Here is an 8259-nt window from a genome sequence, read left to right on the forward strand (position 1 = left end):
AAAAACAGTAAGTTGGTATCCTTAAGTCGTTATTTGCACAATCCCGATTTTTTTAAAAATAAAAACCACACATTTTTTTACGCTTCCAAAAAAGATATTCAAGTTTATGCTGCAAAATTATTTGATCAACTATTTGCAACAAAAGAAAATAGTCTCCAAACAAAATCAGATGATCGCGCTAAAAGCAAACAAGAAGAACCATCACAATCGACATCTTTTTTTGTCGAAATTCAAGAAGTTTTATATCAAAATCAATCAACAGCTAAAAAGCCAAAAAAAGTCAAGACCTTCACCGATCAGTTAAAAGAATACGAAGTAACTGGTGTGAAATCAGAAGCAGTTTTGAAATTTGATCTAGCCATCCACAGAATTCAAACAACTTCCTCGGAAGCAGAAAGAGTTTTCTCCTCGTCTTCCAGATTTGTCACAAAGTTTCGTAGTTCGCTTTCTGATGAAATGATAAATATTTTCATCTTTTTAAAACATTATTTTAAAAGATCTTCAGAATAAATACTTTTTTAATGTTCTTTTTTTAGTTTTTACTATAGGTACCCCCAAGAAGTCTTTATTACAGAGCACCGCGGAAGGGCATTTAACTGAAAGTTCACGCCTTCTTCCTAACCGATGCTGGTTAGAAATCCGTTTATTAGATAAAACTTGTTCGTTAAAAGATTGCGATAAGAAAAATATTTAAGTACTAAGAAATATAAAAATTTTTTTTGAAATTTATTTTAAATTATAAATCGAAATATATAAAAATAAAAAAGTTAATATAAGAACAATGTTTAATTATCAACTAGATAGTTTAATTTTTTAATTTATAACAAAGTTTTATCGAAGCTCCGATTTTTTCTCGACTCCGACGGAGTTTTTTCTCGATTTTTCTCGACTCCGGTTTTTCTCGATTTTGGATCCTCTGATATTGACATAGGATTTATCAACTAAAACTGCATTTTTATGCATATTACTATTATTACATTGATTTGAAAATGTTTAGCAAAAAAAAATTTATCATCTGTTAAAAAAGGTTTTCTATTGCTAACACCCATGTGTGATAATAACATAACTCACTTTTTCCAGAATATAAAATATTTAGAAAAATAATTATGCCAAAGCGGAAAAATAATACACTTTACATGAGAACTTGTATGAGAAAATATCGTATCAGATAAAAAGGTCAAATAGGGAGTGACAGTTAACAATTTATAAAAACCTCATATTGGGAGTGACAATTAACAAGTGACAATTTGAAGTTGAGGCAAATTATTCCGCTGAAAATGTTGACTTTGAGGCATATCACTCCTCTGCAAGAAATGATTTACGCAAAAGCAGTGATAGTATTGAACAGTTTGTCTTTGATGATAGCAATGACTTTGGATATCAATAAGCTGTGTTGTCTTCATCAGATACCTCTGATGTAGGGATTGCAATTCCGGAGGTCTTTTTCAATCCCGGGATTTCGGAATTGAAAAACATCAATCCCGGGACCCGGAATTAAAAAGCAGATACAACATCTATATAGTATTAAGTAGAATAAAAACAGTACATTTGACTAAAAATATATTTATTGAATGAATTTAATTTAACATGTTAGTTAAATTTCACATGTTAATCAACGTTAAAAAAATTATGTTAAAAATTAGGAGATTTATTATGTTTTTTGTGCTTCGAAATGAGACTTCAGAAAGCATAACGCGTCCAAAGTTTCATCGCCCAAGCGGTTACAAATTTTTGTATTGAACAGTCCAGCGGAAGAGAATCCCGCTCAGTCTCGACACTTGTCGGTTTCACGGTAATTAGAAAAGAATAAACTTTTTCTAAATAATCACAACGTGTACCCCCATTTTCAAATAGTGTTATTTCTTTTAAAATTTTTGATGACAATATTTCATGTCTAATTGGTTGTATTGGTGATTGTCCACGATCAAGTTCCTCTTCAATACTTAAAGTATTACTTTCAGACTCAGGTACCATTTCAGGTTCCTCAATCCAGCATGTCAGACTCAACTGATGCTCTTACTAGAGCAGGATTGGAAGCATTTAATCTTTCCAGCAATTCTACCGAAAGCTTTCGATATTTAAATGAAGAAGGCACAGTAGTTATTTCTTCATCGACTTCAACGGGGCTTTGACTGTTATGTAGGTATTTCAGAAGTCCACTCATATTGGTTCGGCGTTTATGCATGCGAGTCATTAAAGCTCTACGCATTTATTTGCTTGTATTACTGTCAGCTTCTTTTAATTTTGAGCATGAAGTTAATAGCAATGTCGGATGTAAATAGATTAGAATCTCGACGACATATTTCTTCAACCGTTGCTTTAATGGGAACTAAAGTAGTAAAAATCTCTAATAATATTGTCACTTCGTCATGTGTTAGAGCTATAGAATTATCTTGCCCTGAGTAAATATCAATTAATGATTTTTGTATACAATATTTTACTTTGAAAAATTGTTTAAGCATTAACAGAAGGCTGCTCCACCGTGTCTTGCAATCCACTATTAAAGACAGTTGTTTTCCAAATTCAGCCTTATAATATTTTGTGAGATGTCGTTCTTGGTAGGTGATCTTCTAAATTTTAGTATTAGTTTGCGTACTATTTTAATGACTGGCCGATTATGAGCTACATTTAGTTCAATTTTAGGTCTTCTCTTTTCATGATTCTAGTCCAACAAATCTTCCTCAATGTCCTCATTCTCGGATGAATCACTATCAGAAAATTCATTGTTATCACTATCCTCAATGTCCTCATTCTCGGATGAATCACTATCAGAAAATTCATTGTTAAAATCTAGCTGGTTTGCATCGAATTCTCTCTTTTTATAAAGAACATCAATTACAGCAAGTTGTATGCCTTGAGCGAAACATAATTGTTGGTTAGCAGGCAGCAACCTGCCGACTTTTTTCATAACACTTGCTCCGTCGGTCAATATAGCCACAATGTCGCTGTATAGATCAAGACAATGGTCTTTAAATCTTTTTTCTAATAGTTCAATACACTTTTCTGCTGGTATTGAATCTGTTATTCGCACTAAACCTAAACTCCAGAGCTGAGAGTTTTGTCCATGGGCGTTAATATTCATGTAGCGACGATTTTGAAGTGATGTCTATTCATCAAAAGAAAAAGAAAATCTCTGTCCTACACTTCAATTTGATGAACTAAACCTAATCTTATTTTTTTGCTGTACTCTACCACATGATTACGAATTGTGTTTACTGACGTTGGTAGATTTCTGAATCCCATAGCAGTTAGAGCAGCACGTAAGTCTGTTGAAGAACAAATCACATTAAATGAAAGCCCGTCAGACGCCGTTAAACGAGCAAGTGTAGCACAAAGTGTTTTATCTTCCCTTTCATAAATCGAAAAGTATTCTGTTAGTGGTTTAGATTTCTTTTTGGGGGTTTATTTGGTGTTCATTCTCCGGTAATATTAGGTTGGGTTGGAATTTTGACCTTCACATAATGCACCGAAAACATGTGTGTATCAAGTCCTTTTGTTGAGCCACCACCAATTTTTAAAATCTTCTTGCAGCTTCGCAATTTACGCATCGCTGTTTGGCCTTTTTCATCCCGTAGAAAATATTTTCAAACAGCTGAGTTACTTTTAATTGTAAAACCCAAATTCGACGTGCTGATTTAATTTTTAATTTTAAGATTCTACCTTATAAGAAATGCGCTTTTCTTCAGTTTGAAAAAACTGACAACAGTAATAGCTATTAAAAATTATTAACAATAATAACTAAGGTATTAAAAAATCTAACTAATTTAACGCAAATATTTTTAAAGTGTTTACGATTATAACTTTTCAGAAACAACGTAAACGTGAATTACATAACGGATTATTATAAAATAAATATAAACCGTAATATATAATGATAATAAGTGTGGGTATCGCAAGCAAGCATATTATAACAATATATTTGATTGGTTACAAATCTGTTATTTAAATCAGATCATATTTAATTTTTAAATAGTGTATATACTAATCAACATGACATAGTGCGAAGATTTTCACTTTTGTTTTTCTCTAAATCAATTCTTTTCGATTTGTATTTTATTATACAACTGAAAATACAATACTTTTTACAACTTTATATTAAATAAAAAATTATTTTATTGATACCCAAAGTTGTTATTATTTTTATATATTTTTTCATTACGCTTTGTTTTGTTCGATCTTATAGGGAATCCCGGGATTGATGCTAGACGATCCCGGGATTTCAGAAACATAAAAAAGCCGTGATCCCGGGATCCCGGGATTGCAATCGCTACTCTGATGGCGACATTTCAGATACACATGCTTTTCAAATGGAATTAAGTAAATGGTTTGCCAAAAATACTAAGAAAGAATGGGCACCCGTCATTGCCTAAAAACTTACTTCATTCCTGAAGTGTATCATAAACCACACAGATTACAATTCTTATGAACGGTGTAAGATTGTTGGCACATATGTTTAAAATAAAGTTGAAAATCAAATTTACACATTGTAAGTATTTTTCAAAATTTGTTTGTTATTGCTCATACTATCTCTCACGAGTGTTGGGATTCAAAATGTCTTTTAAATTTTTATTGTAACAATCTCTAATCTGGATTACAATTACTAAAAATTTGAAAGTGAAAATTATTTTCACTTATGGTTGGGTTTAAATCCAAGACGTATACCCAAGTTTGTATAATAAATTGTTAATTCTTAGGCTTCGTTTTGATATACTATTATATTAAGATGAGGACTTTTCATTTTTCTAGCTGATAAGGAGAAATGCATGACCTGCAACTACACTACAACAGCTGATAGTAGCAATGACGAAAAAAAGGTTGAGGAAAGCTGTGTTCAGAGGGTGGCTTTACCACAACCACCAGCACTTTATCAATCAATAGGAAAAGAACGCAAGAAAAAAAAACCTGTTAATTCTTCTGATTTTGAAAGTGATGATAGTGAAGTACGCCAGAAGACACCTCGAATACAAAACAAACCTCATTTTGATATATCTGCAAAAACTATTTTACTTTTAAAAGTAACAACTAAGTTTTCCTTGAACACTGTTTCATGAAACCGCTTTTTTGAAGTTGATTTAAGTACAATTCTTTTCTTGTTGTAGTAAGCATGTCTTATGATGGTTTGGAAGATGAGGAAGATAGGGAATTTGTACCTATGTCAAAATCAAATGAGTATGACATTTATTTTTTGCTTAGTTTGCTTTAATGTTTCTTAAAAAACATTTCATCTCAAATGCAATATTTAAAAGTTCGAAAAAATTGTAAACGCTATGTTAAGTTTAGGAATTTGCAACTGTATAGTGATCTATGTTTAAAATCTTCTTTGGTTACCAAATTTCCAGCCCTCAGTTATTTACTTTCAACTCAGGGTTCTTTGTTGGATGTACAACAATGGGGGCAGAGTTGGAAGCGGTTCAATAAGCACCCCAATTAACTGCTCCTTGGTTCAAAATATGGACATGGTGAACACGACCGATGAGTTAATGGAATTCGAAAAGAACCTCTCAAATGACAAACTTCTATCAGTAAAAGTAAGGATGTTAATAAGAGTTCTTTAATAGGTACATGTATACTATTAGTTGTCCGATAAACTCTGGGAAATCGAAAAGAAAATAATTAATAAACGTCCCCTCCCGTTTATAAGGCACCTTAGAGTACATGTAAAATTCTATCTATTTATGTATTAAAATCCATTTAACTGGGTTTTGCACAGGGAAAGGTAAAATTAATTTTACAATAGTAGCACAAAAAAAAACAGTTTAGGGGATTTATGGTGTAAACATAAATTTAAGGCTTTCCCTGTTTAAAGCCCAGTTAATTTAATGGGTATACTACAGAAGATCTTTTTTTAATAAAAAAAAAAAAAAAAAGGTTACGTTTTAGCCTAAAACAATTGTATTACACTCAAGCTGATGCAACTTCGCCAAGTGGGCGGATGCAACTGGAAAGATTGCACCAAAAACATCATGAAACGTGTTCTGAGAAATTAGGTAATTGTCAAATTTGAAAATGCAGGGCCTTGGTAAAGGAACCAATATAATCTGATATTTATCTTACATAACACTAATTTAATCCAAATGTTTAATATTTTTGTAACCTTTTTAAAGGAAATTAGCCGTCTTCAAAATTACTGGTATGAGGTGTCTCGAAGACATCTGGTAAGTAGTAGTCTCACAAATAACTAATTGGAAATGGTTAAAATACATCTGAATTCAGACGTCTGAAATGTGTTAACGTAGTGGTTGTCTTTAAGATTGCAACTTTGAGGTGTCTTGAAGACATCTAATATGCAGATGTCTCACAGATAATTGATATCAGATATCTTAAAAACATCTGAATTTAGACGTCTAAAAGGGGTTAACATTGAGACTTCTTTTAGATGGAATTTAGACACCAGTCGAAGACGTTGTTGAGATGTCTAATAGACATCTTGGTACCCACAGGTTGCCATGAAATTTAGCACTAAGTGGTAAAATTACCAACGTGTCTTTATACATCAGTACTAAACGATTTAAATTTTAATGCCGTAGAATGCCACACAGCACTAAGTTAAGTATTCATAAAGTTCATACTAGTTGGGTACTAAATTATAAATGAGTTGTTAAAACATAAACTTAAGAAGCTATAGAAAGCAGCTTAGCTGATATATTTGTTTAACCCTAAACAGAGATCATGCACTCATATAGTGCAGCAAAAATATGATTATTTATTACGGTGATTAAAAATTTTATTGACACATTTTGGTTTTATTTCAGTCTGAATTATATTTAAGAATCAACCATGTGTAACCAAGCAATTATTTGTTTATAAGTTTTGAAGTACGCTTTTCGATCGTGGTCACAAGTATCACGCTAAACAGAGCGATGTAAACTTTCTGAGATGTTCTGCAAAGACGAGAAACACCATAAGGTGGAATAAAAGTTATGCATATTACTCCGCATTATCATTCACTTAATCATAAAAAGAAAAACGTACTGAAATTAAAAAGTTTATGAAAACGAAGTGTTAAAACAATGATTTAAGGTTTGCAATGATTGGGACAAAGGATATTAGTAATTGTTTTATTAACGCTTCTTATCGCCATAGATGAAAACTGAAAAAAAGTTCTTTTTGCAGTATCTAAGCATTTTATCAGTAATTCGTTCTGTAACAAATATAGTGCTTCCATTTTTAAATATACCTGAGCTTTTTGTAACTGATCTAAGTAACGGAGAACCCGGGGAAACTTGCAGTGGTAAAGCAATAGCGTTTTTATGATTTATTAGTATCTATATTCTCTGAATTGCTTTTAGTGATAAAAATATGATTACATAACCCAGTTAGGAATCTGGCGTTTTCAAAGAAAAATGCGGAAGATATAGGTACAAAACTAAAAGAGTCTCTCGGAAAGTAATGCTAGTTTACCCCTACTCTTTGACCATCAGTGAAATTTTATTCTAATTTATGACCAGAAAGGCGATGTTAGTGTTATGTATGGTTTCTTTTTATTAGTTGCATTAAATGCTATTTGAAGAGCTTTGTCTCTTTTTGTTCACAAACTATTAACATTATTTTAAATGTTTAGCTTGCTAAAGTTGATACTTGAAATATAAAAAAATGGTGTTTAGTTAAATAGCGGTACAATATGTTATGTTAAATGTAATGCTGTCGTAAAATTTAAATAAAAACTTATAAACTTATAATACTTCATTTAAAAGATGAACTTTTTTTAAAACAACTATATAAATACCTGTTGTGATTTTCTGTTTTTTATTACTGTGGCTACAGCACTAATATGAAAATTGAAATGCACTCGTCAACTTACGCACATTGATGTTGTTGTAGTTTATAAATCGTAAGTTGAATAAAACATTTATTCGTCTCCACTGATTAATTAGATTCAATCACTGGTTTTTGCTAATCTTTTTATTTTTTATTTGTTGTACTAGGATTATCTAGTTTCACTTGATATTAGATTGGCCATACTGGATTATTTGACTTTGAAAATCACAAAAAAGTTTAATTTTCATTTTACATGATATACAAAAAATATCAAATTGCATAATTTTGGAGAAAATAAAACAGGGTTTGGTTTTAAATTGATATACTTTAATTTTACATTGATCTGTCTTATTAGTCGAAATTTCATAAGTTAATTAACGTTAAATACATCTTGTTTTTTAAGAAATAAAATTTTTTACCACTAAACTTATTCACCACTTCCTACAAATGATGACACATTACGGTATCCTCAGTTCATCGTTTGTTAGAGCAATAACAAAC

General features: G+C 31.3%; 1 protein-coding gene across 1 annotated transcript in view; it reads right to left on the bottom strand.

Annotated features, from left to right (window-relative positions):
* Positions 1-7851, bottom strand: part of LOC149876978 (uncharacterized) — a 33334-nt gene extending 25483 nt beyond the window's left edge. The window contains exon 1 of the mRNA XM_090074869.1: positions 7727-7851. The gene's annotated coding sequence lies outside the window, so the exon portion shown is untranslated. The remainder of the gene's footprint in view (positions 1-7726) is intronic.
* Between the last annotated feature and the right edge of the window lie 408 nt (positions 7852-8259).

This window comes from Hydra viridissima, unplaced genomic scaffold (assembly GCF_058129835.1).
Source record: "Hydra viridissima isolate aposymbiotic clone 2 unplaced genomic scaffold, HvirCarnegie_v1 scaffold_17, whole genome shotgun sequence".
In the NCBI taxonomy this organism is placed as follows: Eukaryota; Metazoa; Cnidaria; class Hydrozoa; order Anthoathecata; family Hydridae; genus Hydra; species Hydra viridissima.